This window comes from Lynx canadensis, chromosome D1 (genome assembly GCF_007474595.2).
Source record: "Lynx canadensis isolate LIC74 chromosome D1, mLynCan4.pri.v2, whole genome shotgun sequence".
Classification (NCBI taxonomy): domain Eukaryota; kingdom Metazoa; phylum Chordata; class Mammalia; order Carnivora; family Felidae; genus Lynx; species Lynx canadensis.
In genome coordinates this window covers 87,597,603-87,622,436 of record NC_044312.2, presented here as the reverse complement: position 1 = coordinate 87,622,436, position 24,834 = coordinate 87,597,603, and the positions used below count along the sequence as shown (strand labels likewise).

At 40.4% G+C, this 24,834-nt stretch overlaps 1 protein-coding gene across 4 annotated transcripts in view; it reads right to left on the bottom strand.

Moving 5' to 3' along the window:
• HIPK3 (homeodomain interacting protein kinase 3) overlaps nt 1–12,891 on the bottom strand; it is a 92,526-nt gene extending 79,635 nt beyond the window's left edge. Inside the window, exon 1 of one of the 4 annotated variants that reach the window (XM_030333092.2) lies at nt 12,381–12,891. The gene's annotated coding sequence lies outside the window, so the exon portion shown is untranslated. Of the gene's footprint in view, nt 1–11,610; nt 11,895–12,380 lie in introns of those variants that run through there. The other 3 variants (XM_030333093.1, XM_030333091.2, XM_030333095.2) reach the window with 3 other exon arrangements.
• Nucleotides 12,892–24,834: the final 11,943 nt, after the last annotated feature.

Sequence of the window (24,834 nt, the reverse complement as noted above, 5' to 3'; positions counted from 1 at the left end):
AAATATTTACAGCAGCATAAGCTTGATTATAGTACTTTTAGTTTTGAAAAATATTTATGAACGTTTTAGGGCTTGAAACAATAAACTGGAACAAAAAAGTCAACTACTTATTCTTTCCATATTCCTTTAAGATCCTACATGGCCCTAAGGTGACCTACACTCCTAAATTCAAAATTGTTAGGTTTTTTTCCCTACAATTATGTTCCCTCCATACTCATATTTTAGTGGCCCAATATGCCACTTTATATGTCCTTTTTTAGAAATTTTGTGAAGTACCTTCAAAACCTTTCTAATATGGAAACACTATTTTTTAAGTTTCAAATTTTAACTGTCATATATATCTCGTGAACTGGGGTGTCTCACAATGGCTTCAGGAAATCCTGTGCTTCAGGAAACTATGGTATCTCATCAGAAACAATAGAAGGAACAGAAATGAAAATATGTTAAGAAAAATAAATACCTCTTCATTCTCATGACAAATGTGAGGAAGGGGACAAGGCAGAGATTTATAACAAGTCTCCCCAAGAACCTCAGAAAGAAACTAAAGAACAATGTAAATTCATAAAGACCTAAGGAGGAAAGAAAACAACATGCTGCTCAAAAGAGTACTCTCAAAGAAAGGACACTGAATTCTTAGAAATCTTTTAGAACTGCTTATGTTTGGTTCTAACTCTAATCATTAACTTTTTTAAATGACACACACACTGCTGGGGCACGTGGCTGTCTCAGTTGGTAAAACATGTGACTCCTGATCTCAGGGTTGTAAGTTCGAGCCCTATATTGAGCACAGAGATTCCTAAAAATAAAATTGGCAGGGGGTGGGGGGTACGGGCTAGGGAGCTCAGTTGGGTAAGTATCCAACTCCAGCTAAGGTCATGATCTCATGGTTCACAGTTTCAAGCCCCACATCAGACTCTGCTGATACTACAGAGCCTGCTTGGGATCCTCTCTCCCCTCTCTCTCTTCCTCCCCACTCTCTGCTCGAACACGTGCGCAATCAAAAAAAATAAAAAATAGGGGCACCTGGGTGGCTCGGTTAAGCATCCGACTTCAGCTCAGGTCATGATCTCATAGTTCATGGGTTCGAGCCCTACGTCAGGCTCTGTGCTGACAGCTCAGAGCCTGGAGCCTGCTTGGGATTCTGTGTCTCCCTCTCTCTCTGCCCCTCCCCCACACTTACTCTGTCTCTCTCTTTCTCTCTCTCAAAAATAAATAAAAACATTTAAAAAGTTAAAAATAAACTAAAAATAAATAAAATGACACATTATCAGGTTGCTTGTAATAAGCCTTGCACTAAAACTGTAGATTTATATGGAATTAACAAGGGTGACAAAAATATTTGTCTACTACAAGCCCCACATAAACACTGAAAAAAAAAATTTTCACATTAGTGTAAAAAGCCACACTACCATACATGATACTATAAAGTTTATGTATCAGAATTACAAATGTAAGAAAAATATATTCAGATCTAGCTTAAGAAACTTTTTAAATGCCATCAACATATTAGAAAGATAAAAAAGGTGATTACAAAACTTTAATTCCATTTGAAGATGCCTAAGTAAGTGGCAGCTAACACATTTTACGTTCAAAATTAAGGCCAACTATTGATATCATGGGATAAAATAAAGAAAAAGTATGTTAAATCATGACTGAAAATGGCCACAAAACAGTTAACAGTTTACGATGAGAAATTTATTTTTAGATAATAACTATAAATCTCTTACTGGCCAAAAGTGACTTTGTATCATTTTTCAGGCTTTTGCAATAAGAAGTTAGATAGAATCTCAAACATAAAGGTAATGATCACATATCAACTATACATGATGAATCTGCCACAACAGTTATTTTATAACAATGTTAAAACTTAAGGGGTGCCAAGAGTGGCTCCGTCGGTTAAGCGACCGACTCTTGATTTGGCTCAGGTCATGATCTCACAGCCATGAAATGGAGCCCCACGTCAGGCTCTGCCTTTCTGTGCTGATAGCGCTGAGCTTGCTTGGGGTTCTCTCTCTCCCTCTCTCTGCCCCTCCCCAGCCCATGTATGCACACACCTGTGCAAGCGCTCTCTCTCTCTCTCAAAGTAAACAAAAAAACATCTAAAAAATGTTATTTGTTCATAGAGACCCTGCAAATTGAAAGGGTAAAAATGATCACTACACCATTACCATTACCATTACCTGGAATGAGACTGCTAGAATATGGGTAGACAAGACTAATACATGAAATTTAACATATTTTGCCTTAAACTCATGAAAGCATACACACTGTTCACTCCAGGAAGAGGTGAAATTTCTGTATAAAAATCATTTTTAAATTATTCAGTCACTACAAATTACAAAATATTCAGTAAAACGAACCTATTTCCTTCTAGTCATTCCAGGGTATGTTTTATCATATGTTTCCAATCATGGTACATGTATAACTTGGTATGCCAATTTGTTCTATCTAGGATATTTTGAATAGCAGCATAATATTCTACCATGTGTGCATGCTATAATTTGTTGAACTGCTTTTCCTCCCAATTTGTTCACTATATTATATAAAGTTGTGATGAATATTTTCATATAAATAGTTTTTTTACATTCCCAATTTTCTTAGTATGGATTTCCAAAAAGGAAACTTGATAACTACTACTAAATTTTGTTTTACAACGTGCAGATTTTGTTGGGTTTTTTTAATGTATCCACCAGAAATAAATATTTTAAGATTTAAAGTTTCAACATAAACTGCAACAGAAATGAGTGAAGATAACAAAGAGGAAATACAGAAAAAGAAACAAATTTTGAAATAAGATAATTCAATCTGAGCTAGCTGTGGGGGGAAATATGGACCTCACTAGTTCTAAAGATGAGCTGAAAGCTCGGAATTAAGTAGGGTATACTATGGATGCAATCACCTGGAGGAATACATAGATTGTGAATAAAAGAAACTAGTGGAGAGCTTAGCAGAAGTAATTTCACTAGAGTGGCATGGACAGAACTATACTGCCCAGGGCTAAGAAGTGAATACAAAAGCAAACAGAGGGTAAAGTACACATTTAAGAAGTTTGGAAGAGGGGCGCCTGGGTGGCTCAGTCGGTTAAGCATCCGACTTCGGCTCAGGTCACGATCTCACAGTTCATGAGTTCGAGCCCCGCGTCGGGCTCTGTGCTGACAGCTCAGAGCCTGGAGCCTGTTTCTGATTCTGTGTCTCCCTCTCTCTGACCCTCCCCCGTTCATGCTCTGTCTCTCTCTGTCTCAAAAATAAATAAACGTTAAAAAAAAAAAAAAAAAAGAAGTTTGGAAGAAATAAAAAGGAAGCCAGGTCCACATCTGAGGAGGCACAATTGAAAGATGGCTGCTTTATGGGGCACCTGGGTGGCTCAGTTGGTTAAGTGTCTGACTTGGGGTCAAGTCGTGATCTTGCAGTTCATGAGTTTGAGCCCCTCATCGGGCTATCTGCTGTCAGTGCAGAAACCGCTTCTGATCCTCTGTCCTCCCTCTCTCTATGCCACTCTCCCACCCGTTCTTTCTTTCAAAATAAATAAAAGTAAACTTAAAAAAAAAAAGTGCAAAATAAAAGATGGCTGCTTTAGATCTCAGGTATCTGAGAGATGCCTGGGTGGCCCAGTCGGCTGAGCATCCAGCTCTTAATATCAGCTCAGGTCTTGATCTCCCAGTTCATGAAATCAAGCCCTCACGTCGGGCTCTGCATTGACAGCTCAGAGGCTGCTTGGGATTCTCTCTCTCCCTCTTTCTCTGCCCCCCTCCCCAAAATAAATAAATAAACATTAAAAAAAAAAGATCTCAGATATCTGAACATTTTTAAAGGCTGAAGAAAAAAGGCCCAAGAAAGGGGGGAAGGGGAGGCTTGAAGTTATTGGACAGGCTCAAGATGCTGAAAAAAAACATTTCCAGATGAAATCCACAATAGACAACAGGCAGGAATCTTGGAGGGAAGCAGATGTTTCAGTCCTTCAGAGAGTGGTGAAAATATACAGGGTGTACTAGTAGAAGTTGGAAATCTGGAGGAAGTTCATACCTATTGACCTCTATGCAGGAAATAGACTCATCTGCTAGAATTAAAGAAGTGAGGGGTTGGGGCACCTGGGTGGCTCAGTCAGTTAAGCATCCAACTTCAGCTCAGGTCATGATTTGGAGGTTTGTGGGTTGGAGCCCCATGTCAGGCTCTGTGCCGTCAGCTCGGAGCCTGGAGCTGGCTTCAGATTCTGTGTCTCCCTCTCTCTCTGCCCCTCCCCTGCTCACTCTGTGTGTGTGTGTGTGTGTGTGTGTGTGTGTGTGTGTCTCAAAAATAAATATTTTTTAAAATTAAAAAAAAAAAAAAAAGAAGTGAGGGGTAGAGTAGGGTTTTAAGAAGCAAAGTGTGTGGGCAGGTACCTGTAAAGCTGTTCAGTAAAGATGCTACCTTGATTAAAGGATATAGGTAAAGCAGCACATGCCTGTATTTGATTACTTTTATAATAATTATATGTTTGATTCCCCAATGTCTATTATGCAGTTTAAGGGATATAAAAACTTTTAAGACATGGTCTCTGACCTGAAGAAACAGTTCAGATACTATTTCACATTTTGAAATGTAAAAATTTCCCAAGATGTAATGTATTAGGTTACCTCCTAAGTTATAAATTGAGGCATTTTCTTCCAGGCAGATTATGAGAAACAATTTCAAGCTAGATATACCCTCAGATGTGAGAAACTTAAGAGAGATTTCACAAGTAACAGAGTAGCAACTGGATATACTTTCAGAAATGCCACACTGGGCTTAGGGCAACTCACAAGGCAAACATTCCAACTGTTTTCTACTCAAAAGTATTGGCAAACCAATTATGTTATAGTCCCTAACAACCTAAGTGAGTTTCCACACAGAGTTCAATTTTAAATTCACAGGTATAAAATATCAAGATCGCACAAAACTGTCAAATTTCATTAAGACTATATCATATACAATTATAATGGGGCAATGTAATAAAATACTTATCCTTTTTGCATGACTTGGCTTCAAGGACCCCAAGTTATATATACTTTTGATTTACATAAATTAAGAACAAGCAATAGCCCTTCTGCATAGTGACTTCAAATAAGTTACAACTAGCAATTTCAATATTCTTAAAAGTACCTTAAAATGGAATTCTATCTATACCCTGGTTTTCACCTTCTATTTTCTTTCCAATTGGCATAGGAATGAGGTTTGGAGAGCTCTGCATTCCAAATTTAGAAGGTAATAATACAGTTAGCAAAGCAAACCTATTAGAATTTTCTGAAGCAATGCAAGAACTGTGCATGTCCAAAAGGAAAAACCATGAGAATAAGAGAACTGGATTAACCATATCTAAGAAATATGAATTTCCACTTGATTTAAATTAACATACAACCTATTTCTATAAAACCGTGAGACTACTAAACTTGTTAGACTTGACAGAAAAGCTTGTAACAAAAATTAAATTCATAGAATCTTTTTCATATGTTCAAGTGACTTTTTCAGCTTTCAACACCACAAGGATGGCAAGTATTAATATACAACTTTCAGAAGCTAAACCATTCCTGATAATTTTAAATATCATTTATTTATTAAATAAACAGTCTTAAAAAAAAACAAAAACTTGAACATGCTATACGTGTATCATTTTTCTCAGGCAGTGTTCTCCAGCTCACATACATACGCACAAATATAAAAGAACATGTACAGTAGTAGGCTAATTTCACCTACTATTTGCTCAAAGCAGGAACCATGTCTTCCTCTCTTCATTCATAGCACAGTATCCTGCACTTAGTGGACACCCAAATATATACCAGATAAAACAGTTTTCACTCACATATTTTATCATTGTTTTACCTGACACAATAAAATTTCATTTATTTGTGGTATCTGTGGTCCAGCTACAAAAAAACATTTTAAGCATAGTAACCAGATTAAAACCTAATATTTTTGAACCCAATACTATTCTTATCTAACTTAAAACACAAAACTGCAATTAATATACTGCAGAGATACTTGTACTGCCTCCACTGAAACTGATTACGAATTGGTCCAAAACATGGATTTGAGAAGGTAGTGAAATGTAACATCACAGCTATAAACTACATAGCACATAACCAGCAGTTTTCATTATGATTTTGCCACTTTATGCTATTTAATCTTAATATAAGTTATCACAAATTACATATTTAAAGCCCTCCAAAGTATTAATTTAAATCATACCTTAGAAGAAATGTCTCTAGAAAGTCAGGTTCAATTTTCAATATGTTATCACTCTATCTAACTTATTAACTATTTAAAACTGTACATTATATATCTAAAGTCGTATAGTTTACCAAACCTACAAGGCTCTTGTTGTATTATTAAACAGAGAGCACTCAGTCAAAATATCCGCAAATGATATCTTTAAGCCCTTTAAATAACCACTTTACAGGGTATGAAACATTTTCTAACCAAGTTTTTTCTGCAAATGTTTCAAAGCTTACTATTTCATATTTTTAAAAAATGCTAAGATACTGTATTTATGAATGATACACAACAAAGTAGAGGGAAGCTAAAGAACTGACATTAACATAAACATTTTTAGTAAGTCATATGCTTTTATTTTTCAATTTCTAAAATGGAATACAGATCTCCAACTTAAAACGGGATCACATCCCGATAAACCCATCATAAACTGAAAATACCAAGTAGAAAATGCATTTAATACACCTAACCTACCAAACATCACAGCTTAGCCTCGTCCACCTTAAACATGCTCAAACACATTAGCCTACACTTGGGCAAAATCATCTAACACAAAGCCTATTTTATAATAAAGTGGTGAATATCTCAAGTAATGTACTGAATAGTGAAAGTGAAAAACAGAATAGTTGTCGTGGTACAGAATGGTTTTAAGTATATCACTGTTGACCCTCATGATCGTCAGCTGTCTGGGAGCTGCGACTGCCTCTGCCCAGCATTACAGAAAGAGTATCAGACCCCATGTTGCTAGCTTGGAAAAAGATCAAAATTCAAAATTCCAAGTACACAAATGTGTATACACATGTGTTTACACCATAGTAAAGTCAAGAAATCATAAGTCAAACCATGGTAAACAGTAACTGGCTAGTCATTTGCAGCCAAGTTTTATAGTTTCTATCAAATTTTAAAGGCAACGTTCTTGGTAAGCCATATGCAATCAAATGTAATTTATAAAAACTACACAATTCTAAAGGTGGAGGTAATGACTCATTCTGTTCATCTAATTACTTCAAAAATCTATCAAATCTAAACAATTTTTCAAATCGTCCAGCATGAACGATTACGTAAAATAAAAAAAATAAAAAAATTATGACTACCTCTGACAATCCTTTATTTACAATGTGACCAAGAATTAGCCTTTCACAATTTCGATCCTTACCTAAAGTACAGCTCAAAGGTACAAACTACTGTATTTCTCTTCATTATTCTTCTCTAAATCTCCGTTTCTTTTAGGTACGATCTTTTTAAGGGAAAAAAAAGACACTGCAACAAAAAAAAAAAAATGAAAAGTACATCTGGAAATCTAATCTTTAAAAGAAGAGATGTTAATCTCAGAAAGTAAACATGGACTGAGTGACAGCAGAGAAGTCGGGTTTTAATTCAACTTGAGAAACCTCCATTCATTTATTATATGCACCTTAGTTTTATTTTCAAGTATCTCTAAAAACTAAAAAAAAAAAAAAAAAAGGTTATTCCTATAAATCAAACTCATTTTAATAGCAATTAATATGTTCTATGCTCTTCACACTTCTGGTTTCAAATTAGGCATATAATGTAAAATTTTTGTAACTGTACGGAACGTTTATCTTTCCTAAATTCTACATTAAGCAAAGTCCTTTGGATTGAAAAGACAAAAAACAAAAAGAAAGGAAGGTAAGGGCAGGGAGTGGGTTTTAAAAACCGGTCAAGGATGATAAACAGGTATTATTTCATAAATCCGATCTTTTAACAGGTGCCACCGCATATTCCAAATCTTTCCCCCAAGCTACCCCATATTTCACTGATTTCATAACTAAGGGAACTCTGATCTCTAGCAACTTGAACATTTAAGTCAAAACAGATTTCTAAGTTTCCAAAATTTAATTAAATGAGCCTCTTCCTCCAACTAGGGCCCAGCTTCCCCTACCTTACCTGCCCACTACCTTCCCTCCCATTCACTCTTCCCCAGCAAGGAAAGATTCTGTCTTAGAAAACTGAAGATATTGTTTGGGTCAAAGTAACAAAATACACTGAAGGTAAAAAACAGTGTCCTTGGCTTGTTTCAGTTCAAAGATTTTCTGTTGGAAAAAGATAGCTTTCTAAAGTACAAACTTGGCATTCAATACAAAATACAAAAAATAAATCAGTTTACTGACTTAACTGTCATCAAACCACAAATACCACCCTAAAAATACAGTATTTCCAATACTCGACCAGTTGTTGTTTTTTTTTAATTTCCACACAAACCCAAGTCCTAAGAGCCTCCAGGTCCCCAGCATAACAATGTGTGCTCAGAATCCAGACAATATGTTGCCTTTTGTGTAATGACATATGGCCCAAGTATCGACAGAGGAGAGCAGCCTGATCTGCCAAATAGGTCAAGGTCTAATATGACAAACATTTAGGTAAAATTTGTAACATATACCTTCCAAATATCTATTCTAGCTTGGTCCTAACAGTGATTAAGATAAGATCCAAAAAAACAGTTATGACAAAGCTACACAAGCAGCATACTAATATTGTTTCTCTCTAAATCACTTTTTTTTTCCTTCCCCAAATCACTCTTAATTCAACCAAAAAAAGTAGGCTGTATTTCCTTAGGTCAGCCACATAAATCCTCTGGCTACCCTGAAAATCGACACGGATTCAAAACTTCCACTCCAAACATGTATCACTATTCAACTTCTGTTAAGTGCTTGAAGATACTAATCAAGTTGTTTTTTAAGCAGCTGGACCCAGACTAGTAACGACATTTAAAATAATTCCTTTAGACTTACATTTGTATTATATAGAAAGGACTACCTAAACAAAGTTTTCAGCAAGTTGTCTGAGCGGGGTGTGGGTCAGGGACACCTTTAAAAAGTAATAAAACATACTGACAGACTCCTCCACGTTAACGAAATTCTAGTAGTTTGTCTCACAAATAACTTCCAAGTTAAATATACCACACTTTAAGTCTCAACTTCAGACATTAGAAAATTAGGACAGCAGCAAACCCAGAAATTTTTACATGAACATTTCTTTTGGCAGCAACAATATAATCATATAGCAAGTTACTCTGTGTCCTCTAATAGTTGGGAGACAAGAATAACTCTGGAGGGATATTTTAAATACCGAAAACTTTAAAGTTCCTTAGAACACACTTGAATCCAAATATTGCCAAGACACCTTTATCTCTAAACTCAAACATAAATGGAATGCAATGGAAACTACATTATTCATGCCTTTTAACTACCAATGACACAATTCTAACGTACCATACGACCACCTTCGGCGAACTGCCGCAGAGAACATAGAAATCTAACTTCAAGTTACCAAAATAAGTCATTCTAACACTCAAATGGAAAATAACATGCAACCCAGTATTCCATTCTCTTTTTTTTTTTTTTTTTTTTTTTTTTAAATTTTTTTTTTCAACGTTTATTTATTTTTGGGACAGAGAGAGACAGAGCATGAACGGGGGAGGGGCAGAGAGAGAGGGAGACACAGAATCGGAAACAGGCTCCAGGCTCTGAGCTATCAGCCCAGAGCCCGACGCGGGGCTCGAACTCACGGACCGCGAGATCGTGACCTGGCTGAAGTCGGACGCTTAACCGACTGCGCCACCCAGGCGCCCCAGTATTCCATTCTCAATGCACGTGAAACAGGTTTAGGAAACAGTTTTTCAGCATTCTGAAATTTATATTTTTCCCCTACCTATACATAACTTCAGTGTTCATTTATCAAATATTTAAAACAAAAGCTCAATCAAAAAGCTCATTTGACAGCTGTTGCTATCTTAAGTTGCAAGGGGGGAAAAAAAGGCTTTCAAAATTTTGCAATAAACAAATACTTAAGTGCCCTGCCATACTGGCTACAGCAGCCCAACCTCTGTAATTTGCACCTTATTTTATGGTGCTCCATGACAGGACATCCAAAAAATTAAAACAGTATGATCTGAAGCTTCTTTTCAAGCATGTTTACAAGAAGAATTATCTCATAAAAACTGTCCACTTTTATGTGACTCTAAAACTCCATGCCCAGAAGCCAATGACTGGTTTATAAGCAAGATAATGACTAGTTCAATGGAAAAGGTATTATGACAATAAACTAAGATTGGCTCACCATGTTATGATCTGCTTGCCTAATATGTGTTTAGCTACTGTAGTCAGCAATGTCCAAATATAAATTTGAAACATTTAATGACTGGTTCTGTTCTAGATTTCAAGCTCATCTTACCTTTTTAAAACATAGTTTTAATCTAAGGCTCTCCACAAAAAAAAAAAAAAAAGTCTTTTTTAGAAAATATATTCCCTAAAGTAGAAAAAAAAAAATTCAGGTCCAAATTAAATTATTTAATTTTATGATAAGTGCAAAAAAAACCCGCAATGAAATGTCCAAATTCTAAAATATTTCAGCACCCCTCCACCTCAACACAAATTAAAAGCAAGTCGTCTCAAAAATAAAAGAAAAATAAACCTCAAACAGGTTGAGCATTATATTTTGTAAATAAGAGTTGTCTACACTTTATGAATGGGCCCATAAATATACCAAGAAAACCTTATTTCAAAAAGTACTTTATTTGGTTGGTTACACTTCAATTACTGTTCAGTGGCATGTAACCAATAAAACTATAAAAACTACTTTTTAAAGGTCAGTCTTATTTTGTTTACTTAAATACTAAGTTTAATCATGACCTATCAAAACCTTATCATGGCTCACTGTATAAAATTAGCACTGCACTTGCAAACATAAGCAGAATCTAGACTTATCAAACATATGGTGAGGCCTGCCCAGCTTCTGAAAAATTAAATGAGAATGTAGGATTAAAATGTTTTAGTTGGGTAACAAAGCCCACCGATCCAGCTCAAAAGTTTTCATCAAAAATTTTATCAAAAGGGGTACCTCTTAAAAATTAAGGCACCAAGAAATTAAAACTTTGAAATAAAGTGAAATGATGTGAACATTAAGTAATTCCACGCCACAGAAGTACTTCCAAGCAAATACCTAAAACGGGAGGGACGGGGGAGGCGGGGGAGAATCAACCGATCTCCAAACTACTAGAAGGTACACAGAAGCACAAGCAACCCCAGGCTGGTGCACCAGCTAACTTTCCCGGCCCAGTACCAGGGAGACAATCTAACAAAGTCGACAATAGAACCGACCATGAGTTTTCCCTGTAAACTGGACCGATAATCTGAAAAACTTCACTGTTGCTAATAGAAGCTCCTTATAATTCGAAGCAGCGACCTGACAGGTGGAAAAATCAATTCTAACAGGGCAGCAAGAGGTTGTGAAAACACAGTTCAAGGACTGAACGTGTCATGACTACTCTGTAACAGGTCCAAGGTAATTTACGCACACACCCTTTCGCGCAATTCCTCAAGCCGAGATAAGATTGGGCAACAGGCTTAGCTGAGAGCCACATACCATTTTAAAACAGCCGTCTCTCTTCCGACAGGAAAACAGACATTCCCATCCGAAGTCTTTCCGCGAGTTCGCGAAGGGAAGCGGGCGGCCGCCACCGTAACGAGAGAAGCCGGCAACAGCCCCGTCGCGCGGCCGCCACGCCTTCCTCCGGCCGCGGCAGGGGACGCGGAGCGGCGGGTCACATTTCTCCTCCCCAACAATCACACGCACTCACGTCTCCTGAGTTGACACCCTCTAAACCGGCCGCTCGGCGACGCTGGTGACTGGGCCACAAAGCCAGGGACGCAGCCATCGGCTGGGGCGCTCAAGTTGCGTGCGTGCGTGCGCGTGTTTGTGTTTGTTCCCCTTAATGAAAGACAAGAGGTCTCCGTAGTTACGGCCTAGGGTTGCGGTGGGGAAAGAGGCCCCCTGTGGGACTAAACAAAACTTCGGTTGCTGGGAAGAGCGGTTGCGCAACCCTGGCAGAGGAAAGGCCGGGGCCGCCCAGCCCGGCCCCAGCGCGGCTTCCCGGAGGCTGCGCCACCGCGCGCACCAGGCACGCGCGGCCCCCGCGTCCGGCGGCCTCGAGCCCCAGGCGGCCCCCGGACTCGCCGCTCGGCGGGGGCCGGGGCGGGAACGCAGAGCGCCGGAGCGCAGGGGAGGCGGTCGGGGATGCAGGACGCGCGACGGCTGCGGGCCTCTCCAGCGGTGTAGGGCCCGGCCGGAGGCCCCGCGAGAGGAGCTACTCCCCCCACCCTGGGGTGGGGGCGCCCCTCGCCCTATTCCCTTACCTTCCTAGAGGCCTGCGCTCTCCCCTCTTCGGGCGGCCGCAGCCCTGAGCATGTCCGGGGTGGGGTGCGGGGCCGTGCCGGGGACAGGGAGCCAGGCGCTTCAGCAGGCGGCACCACCCAGCCCGGGCTCAGCCCCTCTCCGCGGCCGCTGCCATCTTGTCCTGGCGGCTGAGAGGAAACGGCGAAACACCCTCCCCCGACCGCTGCTGCTGCTACTGCTGCTCTGACTGCTCAGCGCCGGGCGCGTCTCCCTCATCTTCCTTCCCGGGGATTTGGGGTGGGGACGGCAGGGCTGGGGCGAGGGGTGGCGAGAGGCCGGCCGGCCGGCCTCCGACTGCTGGGGCCTACGGGCGGCGCGGGGTGCGGGGCCCGCGGCGGCTCGGGCCCATTCCTGACGCCCCTGCCGCGAGAGGAGGAGAAGGAGACAGCCAGGAGACGCGGCGACGCCGGGGCCCGCGGCGCGGTCTCCTCAGGCCGCCGCGCTGCCGACAGTCGTCACGGAGGCAGCTGCCGCTGGCCGCCCCAGTCTCGGGCCCCTCCTCCGCGCCCGCCGGCCTCGGCCGCCGCCTCCGCAGCGCCACCGCCCGCCGGGCCGCGCTGCGCGCCGAGCCCGGGCGGCCCCGCTAGCCTCCGGCCGCGGCGCCTCCGCGAAGCCCCTCCCCGGGGCCCGCCCGCAGCCGCGCCCTTGTAGCTCCGAGCCCGCCTGGCGGCCGGCGTGGACCGGACCCGGAGCTCCCTCCCGCCGGCCCGCCCGCCGCCGCAGCAGCATCCGTCAGCGCCCCCTCTGCCGTTCTGAGAGCCTCGCACTAGGCCCGCTTTGACAAAAATACACAGTTAAAAAAAGAGCCTAACCCCCACCCACCCACCCGAAGAAAGGATTAAAATGAGGAAGCAGGATTTTACAGGCCTTTCGAGATGCCGTAATCACAGTTTCCCCTTCCACCGCTTTAGGATCTGTTTCTTGGTGGCTTGTTTTTTGTTTGTTTGTTTGTTTGTTTGTTTGTTCTTAAGGGTTCCAAAAATAAGAAAAGGGGAAATCCTTGATCGAGTGAACAGTCCCAATCTAAAACAGGTCCCTCCGTCTCCCCCATCCCAAAGAGTCAAGAGAATTGTAAAGTCGGATTGAAGTAAAGGCCTTCCTGCAAATGTTCCAAGAGCATCTCTAAGGCCCCAACCGCTGTCATTGTGAAGTATACCCACCTCTGTGTTGATAACTCCATCAAGTTAGTTCCTCTCCCAGAGACTAGTTACCTCCCTCCTGGAGACTAGGAAATCAACAGAATGGCCCATCTCAAGCAACGTAATCATAGAATTTTAGAGATGAAAGGAACTTAGAGATCCTTGGTCCAAACTCAGCTTAAGCTAGGACAGGGCTTCAAAGAAGCTGAAGAGACCTGCCCAAGGTTATGCAGCAGAGCCTCGGTCTGCGCGCCGTGTCTCCCCTTCTTTTCGCGAAGGAACAACTGACTTTCTAGTACCTATCATTCAGAGTTAATTCTGCTTAATACTTCTTTCCTTTTGTTCTTAATTTTTTATTTTTTTGGAAACTGAACACCTTTCTCCAAGAAAGTGTCCTTTGTTCCTTTCGTAAGTCCCTCACTAGGAGGTTTGACTCTACCGTGCATGTATTTTTACCCAGACATTTTCTATTGCAGTAACTGGGACAGGGCAAAGGGAGTGGCAAATTGCTGCATATTTAATACTACACATTTATCCCCTGCTGCTTTTCAAACTGGGAGAGGAGTATTTTTGAGGATTCCTTTTAAAAAGAGAAAAGGATAGTATGCCTGAGGCAGTTGGAAGTTATTTTCAAATGAGGGTTGTTTTCTTCAAGTTAGGGAGGATAACCAGTGAGGCTTCCAAAACAGAAAAACAAAACAATGACTGTCTCTCAGAGAGATAGCAACATATTAGCCATTCCTTTTTACTTAGTATTTAGTTACTTTTGACTTTTAAAAAAAAAAAGCAATAGTTAAAAGAACCAAAAAAGGATAAAAACACTGCTCTCAGGAGAAAGTTACAATCATAAAAATCTCAGTGAAAGAAGGGAACTATTCCACTAGAACTTCAAATTTCCAGAATTTTTGCAAAACATTTCTCTGGATCACTTCTAATAGGAGGTTTCAATTCTCCCTACTTGTGGCATTACTACATTTATGGACAAGCGGGGAAAAAAGGAGGATTTTGTTTGGGCTTTTTTTCCCCTTTCTCTCCCTGACATTGGTATTCACCACACTGCAAGTTCCAGGAGAGAATTCTATTTTTTCTTTTTTAACAATTGCATTGCCAGTACTTACAATGCCTGATTTATAGTTGTCTTTAGGCTGCTAAATAAGTCAATGAACACTGTTCATTCAAGTACTCCTCCGCTTTATACCTATTGTCTCCTAACTTAATCTCTTTACTTGCAATCTCTTCCCTCTCCAATCCATTCTGAACACCATCTAGATAATTTTTCAAAGCCCCTGACTTAGCCACTTTATGAAGTTTGTAAGAAAAAAATGGAAAATTTCCAGTGTTCTTTTCAAAAATGAAGACTACTGGGGCACCTGGGTAGTTCAGTGGGAAGTGGTCTGACTTTGTTCAGGTCATGATCTCATAGTTCGTGGGTTTGAGCCCCACCCCACATTGGGCTCTGCACTGACAATGGAGAGCCTTCTTGGATTGTCTCTCTCACTCTCTCTCTCTCTCTTCCCCTGCCTAGCTTGTGCTCTCTCTCTCTCTCAAAATAAATATACTTTTTAAAAAAACGCAGACTACTAAATTACATGTGAAAAACTTAATTGTGTGTAAAAAGATGGTACCAAATAATTCAATAATATTTGCATTCAGAAATACTACTTGAATACTATGTACTGGGCACTGTGCTATCATCTGAGGATACAATGAAAAGGTAGACACCCTGTGAGTTTATACTCTCTCTAGAAAGTTGGCTATTATACAAATAACTAATTTAATATTAATAAGCATTATTTAAAAAAAAGTATACATCCTGCAATGAGAGGATAGACCCTAATCAATTTTTTTTTAATGTTTATTTTTGAGAGAGAGAGAGACAGAGCATGGGCAAGGGAGGGGCAGAGAGAGAGGGAGACACAGAATCCGAAACAGGCTCCAGGCTCTGAGCATCAGCACAGAGCTCGACTTGGGGCTTGAACTCACAAACTGTGAGATCATGACCTGAGCCAAAGTCAGACGCTTAACCCACTGAGCCACCCAGGTGCCTCTAGACACCTGAGAGGGTAGGGAAGCCATAAAAAAAAACTTCATTCGTTTCTCTTTCTCCTACTAAACACTTACTTCCTGAGGAAGAATCTCCTCTCTCTAAGCCAAATCCTGATACATCCTTCAAGTGTAGCATTTTTCTCAGTTGCCATTTTATGTTTATTTTCTGTTTGTTTGATTGATGTCTACCTCTTCCGCCAATCTGAAAGCTCTGCAAAAGTAGAAAGCCCATTTTTTGTACACCATTTTTTCCCAGCTCCAACACAGTGGTGCACAGCAGATGGTCCACAGGACCAGCTAGATTCAGGGCTGCAAAAGGAAAAGCTGGGGCACCTTGTTCAAAATCATGAAGGATTTCAAGATGGTAAGAGCAGAGCATTGAACCCATCGTGGAGACCCCTGAAACACTGGGCTGTGTGCAACTACTCGAGATGAATGAGTGAATGAAAGTAGAGATCTGACGGATGTGGTGAAAGTAGCCCAGGACACACTTAAGACCAGAGAAAAGACATATGCAAAAGTCATATAGAAAAAGGCAATAGAGAGTGGAAATTTTGAGAAACCGTTTTTAGTGAGAGTGAGAGGATAAATCCAAGCAGATGAGGGTAGAGGAAGAAAGAAACCTATTCTACCTGCAATGAATAAGAATAAAAGGAATAAATAAGAATACAAATAAAAAATAAGAATAAAAAGAATAAGAGGACCTTATTCTAAGGAGGGCCACAACATGATACAAAAAACAAACAAACAAACCGAAAAAACAGCTATTGGCTTCAGGTGTGGGAACCATCTATTTTTCTTCTTTGCACTTTTCTGTATTTTTAAATTTTTCCTTCTAGTAACTTCCAGTTTCATTCAGAGTAAAAGCTAAAAACCTGACAACAGACCTAAAATGGTCTCTAAGACCCTAGGTAGACCTGGTCCACAAAAGGCCTTCTACTTTTTGTGTCCTTACTGTACATTCTTCTTCAAAGACTCCAGTCATTTTTCTTCCTCAGGACCTTACTCAAATGTTACCTTGTCAGCGAAGACTTCCTTGGTGATAACCACCTATACATATACAAACTCCCTGGGTTACTTTGTTTCTTTAAGTTTTTTAATTTGTTTTTTTAGTAATCTCTACACCCAATGTGAGGCTCAAACTCACAACCCTGAGATCAAGAGTCACATGCTCTTCTGACTGAACCAGCCAGGTGCCCCAAACTCCCTGTTTTTATTTTTATCCTTAGGACTTACCACCATCCATGGTGTAGATTTTTCTGTCCCCTTCTCACCATTTCTTCCTCAAAGGTAAGCTCCCTGGCAGCAGAATTTTTGGTCTATTTTGTTGGCTGCTCCATACCCAGAGGGTGGATCACTCATTGCCTGGTGTACAAAGGAACTCAATAAATACCTTGAACAACTCAGAGGTTAGGGGTGCTGAACCCCCAATCCGTGCAATCAAAAATCTGCATATAATTTTTGACTCACCCAAAACTTAATTACTAACAGCCTACTGTTGACCAGAAGCCTTACTGATAACACCCTCAATTAACACATATTTTGTATGTTATACATATTGCATAGTATGTTCCTACAATAAAGTAAGCTAGAGAAAAGAAAATGCTATTAAGATGGGGCGCCTGGGTGGCTCAGTAGGTTGAGCGGCCGACTTCAGCTCAGGTCATGATCTCACACTCCATGAGTTGGAGCCCCATGTCGGGCTCTGTGCTGACAGCTTGGAGCCTGGAGCCTGGAGCCTTCAGATTCTGTGTCTCCCTCTCTCTCTGCCCCTCCCCCGCTAGTGCTCTGTCTCAAAAATAAATAAAAACATTAAAAAAAAAAAAAAAGAAAATGCTGTTAAGAAAATCACAGGGGTGCTTCGGGTGCCTGGGTAGCTCAGTCGGTTAAGTGTCTGACTTCAGTTCAGGTCATGACTTCCCAGTCAATGGGTTGGAGCCCCATGTCGGGCTCTGTGCTGACAGCTCAGAGCCTGGAGCCTGTTTCAGATTCTGTGTCTCCCTCTCTCTCTCTGCCCCTCCCCTGCTCACATTCTGTCTCTTTCTCTCTCTCAAAAATAAATATTAAAAAAAATTTTTTTTAATTAAAAAAAAGAACAAAAGAAAATCACAGGGGTGCTTGACCGGCTCAATCAGTAAAGCATGTGACTCTTGATCTCAGGGTCATGAGTTCAAACCCCACATTGGGTGTAGAGATTACTTTAAATAAATAGAATTTTTTAAAAATTTTAAAATAAATAAATAGAAAATCCAAACAAGAGAAACACATTTACAGTATTGCACTGTATTTACTGGGGAAAAAATCTACATATAAATAGACTTGTGCAGTTGAAACCCATATTCTTCAAGGATCAACTTGTATTTGTAAAATAAAAGAACAAATTTTCTGTGTAAGCAGTATGAAACTCTGCAAACTCATAGTGCAGTCACAATCGCGTGAGATCATCCAGACATGAAAGCTAAGACCTCTTTCTCTCTCTTTCAGGTCTTTCCCCAACCCCCAAACCCAACAATTACTCCTTCCAAAGAAGACCAGTCCTCCTTCCACTTACCTTGTGTTCATCACTGCCCTTGTTCCTCACTGTACCACATGTAGATGTCACTATAGAGAAATGGCCTTTCCACAGCCTAAGCAGAGGATGGGGATACTTCTGCAAAGAAAAATCTTGGGATTTGTCACAGAGCCTGGGTCATCCACATGCACTCTCCTTCCTCAGGAAGTTAGGGGTTTATTGGTTTGTTTGTTTTTCTCCAGACCCTAGGTATCCTTTCCTGCCACTGGGGGTTTGGAAGGCTGTGAGGAGGACCTAGTCAACCAAAAAGAGCTCCCTAACTACAGGTCTGAGGCAGGAGAGTTTCAGCAGGGGGCTTCTAGGGTTTCCTCTCTCCCAAAGGTCCTGGCCTCCTTATGCAAATAATTTACCTCCTGCTAGAGATCAGTTTTGTATATACCTGGGCCTCAGGGAGGGGCAGCTGGAATGGAAAAAACGTTCAGGAGTGTCTCACTCCTACCTACATTTGCATAGCTGACTGGCCCACACAAGTAACTCTTTGCAGCCCAAAGACCTGTTTCTCTAAGAAGAAGAAGAAGAAGAAGAAGAAAAAGAAGAAGAAGAGAGAAAGAAAGAAAGAAAGAAAGAAAGAAAGAAAGAAAGAAAGAGAGAAAGAGAGAAAGAGAAAGAAAGAAAGAAAGAAAGAAAGAAGAAAGAAAGAAAGAAAGAAAGAAAGAAAGAAAGAAAGAAAGAAAGAAAGAAATCTCATCTTAATCTGGAAGCTCACAAATCTTATCTGAATCTGAGGGTTCCATGTTACAGTCAGCAGAAAGTAAAAATCTCATATAGTAAAATTCATCCTTGTAAAGTATCCAAATTGCCCATAAAGTGCAGTATACATTGTTTTGTGTACATAACCTTGTACAAATATTATGTACCTCTAAATGGTCTGCTACTTGTAATTAGTTACAAAGTCTATTTTCCACATGTTCCACTTCTTAGAGCACTTCAAAAATTTTATGAAGATTGTAACTTGTTGGCTTTTCGAGCTTCAACCTCGTCTTAAGATAGAATCTATAGGGGTGCCTGGGTGGCTCAGTCAGTTAAGTGTCTGACTTTGGCTCAGGTCATAATCTCACAGTTCGTGGTTCAAGCCCTGAGTCAGGTTCTCTGCTGACAGCACAAACCCTGCTTTGGATTCTCTTTCTCACTCTCTCTCTCTCTGCCCCTTCCGCACTTGTATTCTTTCTCTCCCTCAAAAATAAAAATATAAACATTAAAAAAAAATAGAATCTACCAATCACTCCCTTTAGTAGAGTTTTTCTAAAGCCTTCAGTTGAATCTTTAATTTCTTTCTCCAAGAGTGAAAACACTAACACACCCACTCGTCTGCAACCTAAATGATGTCTCCATGGTTGGAGAATCCTTATAATTCTTGGCACATTGTTTCTATAGGGTTTACCCAAATGTAAGACTTTTTTTCAGGACTGATTGAATCCATTGTCTAACAGACACCAGCTCATGGAGTGAAAAGGTCTGCCCACACCACACTGTTTACCTTGTTCTCTCTCTCCAGAGCTTCTGGACTTTCATTCTTGGAAGTTAAACGTACTTATAATGCAATATAATAGACTAGTATAGGTTCTATATTAGAAAAAAAAATGTTACAACCAAGGAAATTGAAAATGGGCAAATAAAATAAATCATACACCTTGTTTTTCTCTTCTCTTTTCCTTAACTTTTTTTAAATTGAAGTGTAGTTGATATACAGTATTATATTAGTGTCAGGTGTAACATGTAATGATTCAACATTTATAGACATTGCTAAGTGATAAATCTAGCTACCATCTGTCACCATATAAAGTTGTTACTCCATTATTAACTATATTCCCTGTGCTACACATTGTATCCTGGTGTCTTAGTCCATCCATGTTGTTTTGATCTTTACATTTCCCTGCTCACAAACATTCATACTGTTTCAGCTACTAAAAATGTTCATATTTCTTAGTTTGGCTATTGAGGCACATTACAGTTGGACTCTATGAAACCTTTATAGCCATTTTTCTATAGGCTCTATGACTGCACAGAAGTTTGCTTTTCTCTCTTCCCAATGACACTTTTTATTTCTCCATGCACATGACATTTCTGTCATCAATATTGCCCTCTGTCGTTGAAATCCCACCTGTCCTTCAAAGTCAAGTCAAATGTTCACTCCTCTAAAAAGCTTTTTTTTTTTAATTTTTTTAACATTTATTTATTTTTGAGACAGAGAGAGACAGAGCATGAATGGGGGAGGGTCAGAGAGAGAGGGAGACACAGAATCTGAAACAGGCTCCAGGCTCTGCACTTCAGCACAGAGCCCGACGCAGGGCTCGAACTCACGGACCGTGAGATCATGACCTGAGTGGAAGTCAGACGCTTAACCTACCAAGCCACCCAGGCGTCCCTCCTCTGAAAAGCTTTGAGTGAGCAGACCACTCCTAAGTGATATTCTTGCATCGCACAAATACTTTGTAGGTCCTACCATATGCCAGGCACCGTTATGAAAGTTTTTGTTTAGTAACTCAAGGGTATCTATTACTATTTTCATTTTATAGATGAGGGAATTGAAGCACAGAGATTAAGAAACTTGTCCAAGGTTACGTAGTAAATGATGGAGCTGGATTTGTGCCCAAGTTGTGTGGCCTTAAGCATCTACCCCAAATCAAAGATATTCACTAAAAGCATCCTTTAAAATGTTTTTGTAAAACATGTAGTCATAAAAGAGATTATAATTCCCCTTGGGAAGAGTTTAAATTAAAGAATGTATTCCTGGGGCACCCGGGTAGCTCAGCTGGTTAAGCGTCAGACTTGGTTTCCGCTCAGGTCATGATCTCATGATTTGTGAGATAGAGCCCTGAGTCAGGCTCCATGCTGAAAGCTCAGAGCCTGCTTGGGATTCTCTCCTTCCCTCTCTCTACCCCTCACCTACTCACATGCATTCGTAGTCTCTCTTTTCTCTCTCAAAATAAATAAACATTAAAAAAAAAAAAAAGAATGTGTTCCTATAGCTCCTGGCTGGCTCAGTCAGTAGACCATGTGACTCTTGATCTTGGGGTCTTGAGTTCAAGCCTCATGTTGTGCAGGGAGCCTACTTAAAAAAAAAAAAAAAAAAAAAAAAAAAAAAAAAAAAAAGATCGTGTCCCTGACCGTTCTTAGCACAAAATCATGGATATAACAAACATTAGGCTCTAAAAGGAAAGTAGATGTTTACAGTCGTCTAAAATGGTACATGGAGAAAAGTCAACCAAGCTCGTCTGGTCCCACCTTTCCCTTTTACAGATGAGGAATCAGAAATTCCAGTAAGTGAGAACAGAGACTCAGGCAGGTCTCATTCTTTACCCAAGACCATACACACCCAGTCCTCCTGCCTCAGTCATCCCACCTGATTCATCAGAATGTCCCAAAATTGGAACTCCCTGATTTGTCCCCAAATTCCTTCCTCCCTCACTTTGTACCTGAACTAGGGAAACAGCCAGTCCCTTCCATGTTCAACATTGACTGCTTGACTCCAGGCAATATATTGCCCTTCCCTCTTTTCTGAGGTCATGTACCAATAGTGGAATATATGAGGAAGTATGCAAGGATCATCCAGAAAAAACTGTGCCCGCCTAACAAAAGTGGGGTGTTCAGCCATGCATTGCAAGAACTATGACAAGTTATAACTACAACAAAAATTCTGCCTACTAATACAGTCCCCTGGGTTAGTGAAACATCAGGCATTTAAGGAGAAATTCTCTGTAATATGAGGGCCTGTCCTCATATCACCACAACCTACTCTGCATCTGTGTCACACCTGTTCTTCTGGAGGACAGGACATAGGGAGCTGCTCCCAGATTTGCTAGTGTGGGTGAGGCGGGGGAACAACCTGAGGCTAAGTATGTCTTTAAGACTTTCGGAACACACAATGAGTGGGCCTAGGTAAAGTTGTGAGATTTAGATTGGTAATCTCCTTTCTCTTTCCTGGTGCTTTTGTCCTATTTGCTTCTGATGCTCCTTGTATTACATTCCCCCTACATACATGGTTTTCTCCCTCCTCTGATCAAAGACACTCTCTTCCAACTGCTTCAGATTATGTTCTGGAAGCCCAAAGTGCACCCCCCCCCCGCGACACTCCTATCCCCACCTTGCATCCAGATATCCTTAGCACCAAAATTACTTCTTTCTTTGATCAAAATACGATTCCTCAAGTAAATTCAACTTTAATATTAGGAACGGTGCAGTAATCCCCCCTCATCCACCATCTTGCTTTCCATGGTTTCTGTTACCCAGTCAACTGTGATCTGGAAGGAGATGGTCTTCCTTCTGAGGTATTCTCAGAAGGTCAGGGGTAGCCCGGTGCCACATCACACTTACATCATGCTTACATCACTCATCTCACTTCATCCCTTCAGGTAAGTATTTTTACCATCTCACATCATCACAGGAAGAAGAAGGGTGAGTACAGTGCACTAAAATATTTTGAGAGGCCATATTCATATAACTTTTTATTATAGTGTGTTGTTATAATCTTTTACTTTATTAATAGTTATTGTCATTAATCTTTTTACTGTGCTTAACTTATAAATTAAACTTGATCAAGGGGTGTGTGTATATAGGAAAAAAACATAATGGAGGCACTCAGGTGGCTCAGTTGGTTAAGTGGCCGACTTCGGCTCAAGTCATGATCTCTCAGTTCGTGGGTTCAAGCCCCGCATCAGGGTCTGTGCTGACAGCTCAGAGCCTGGAGCCTGCTTCAAATTCTGTGTCTCTCTCTGCCCCTCCTTTGCTTGTGCTCTGTCTCTCAAAAATAAATAAACGTTAAAAACAATTTTTTTTAAAAAAAAGAAAAAACATAATGTATATGGGGTTCAGTACTATCTGCCATTTCAGGCATCCACCGGGAGTCTTGGAATGTAGCCTTGCGGATAAGGGAGGACTATTGTGTGCTATTTAAAACATACTTTAAAAATTTTATGTTTAAGAATAGCCAAAGCAGCCAATAGCCCAAACACTTCGTTGGGATTGGAAAAGGCATTTTTCATGATGTTTTGCTTCCATCTGTCATAGAATTGTCCTAATGTATCAATTTTGTGAAGGCAACACACTTTTCTGCCATATGTCCGAAAAGTGTCATAATAAAAACACAAAACTGTGATGTCTGCAGTGTGAATCTCACCCTCCCATCCCCCGCGCATCACAACAGCCCTGCTGATACAAACTTCCTTTTTTGTCCTTTGACCCTGCCAGGAAGTGGTGGAAGGAGACTGGACAAAGAAGAATCAGGAGACTCTTCAATGTGTGACTTCGAGCACATTTCATACCTTCCTTAGTCGTTTTTCTTATCTTTGAATTCCTTGAATGCCTATCTTGCAAAGAAGCTGAGGATTAAGTGAGACCACTTATGCCAACCTGATATATGTAGGCTCACTGTAAAGGTTAACTGAATCGAAATGTTTAATAAGTCTAATTAGTAAAATTTCAGGCTTATTGGAGAAGATATTCAGGGTCACCCCTTTGAGGAGTCCATGTCCCTTTTGAGATCAGCCTCAGAAGTCAGAGAGAGAAGAAAGTTTAAGCTACAAAAGGAAACATTTGACTTTCCTCAGGATTTCCCTTCTCTGTTCTTCCTTCTCTTCTCTTCCCCTTAAAGGAAGAATCAGTCACTCTCAAGCTTAAACCTCTCTTCTTACCTTTACTACATTCAGCTTTGTGTCTGGACCACCTTTTTAGCTTTTGGTGCACTTTGAAAGGGGCAATTTCCCTCGAGAGAAGAGAATTAATCGTCCTGCCATAAATTCCAATGTCTATCCTGTGGCTATGCCCCAACCAGAAAATTTAGAGTCCCAACTGTCTGGAGTCCTGTCAGTTAATAACCAATTATCTACTGAAATTTCTTCTCAGACTATTTCCCCTATCCCCAACTGACCCCCCAAAATGCCTGATTTGCCTTCAATAAATAGAAGTATAGCTATCTGAGTCACCTGCTTGTTACCCATACATCTAAATTACTATGGAGCATGATAATTATGTATGTTATTAGCTATGCGTGAGATTAATGCTGTGGTGCATCTTGTTTGTTTCTTAAAACACTGAACCCTGTTCAAGCATTGTCAGTCTTCACAGTTTATTTCTTGGAGAGCATGGAAACCTGCTCACACCTTTGAAATAACAGGGGAAACATTATTCATCAAATTGCTATTGGGATTAATGCAGCAATACATTTTCTTTTCTAGTAGGGAAAAAGCATATTTTCAGGAAAAAATGCAAAGGAAAAAAAGGATGAAGGGGTATCATTAAAGAGCCTATGAGATTATGGGAGAAGTAATCAAATATGAAAGCAAAAATAAAAGTGACATATTTTCCTGTGTACAGTATAATTAGTTCACATTGCAGTAAAATAAAATGAAACGTGCAAGGTCTGCTGGGTGGCTTAGTCAGATAAGCGTCGCACTTCAACTTAGGTCCTATCTCACAATTCGTGGGTTCGAGCCCCGCATCGGGTTCTGTGCTCGGAGCCTGCTTTGGACTGTGTGTCTCCCTCTCTCTCTGTCCCTCCTCCACTCATGCTCTCTCTTTCTCTCAAAAATAATTAAAAAGATTTAAAAAAATTTTTTAAATGAAATGTGCAACAAAATCTTTTTTCTTTAAGTTGATTTATTTATTTTGAGAGAGAGAAAGCACACCTGGGGAAGGGGCAGAGAGAGGGAGAGAAAGAGA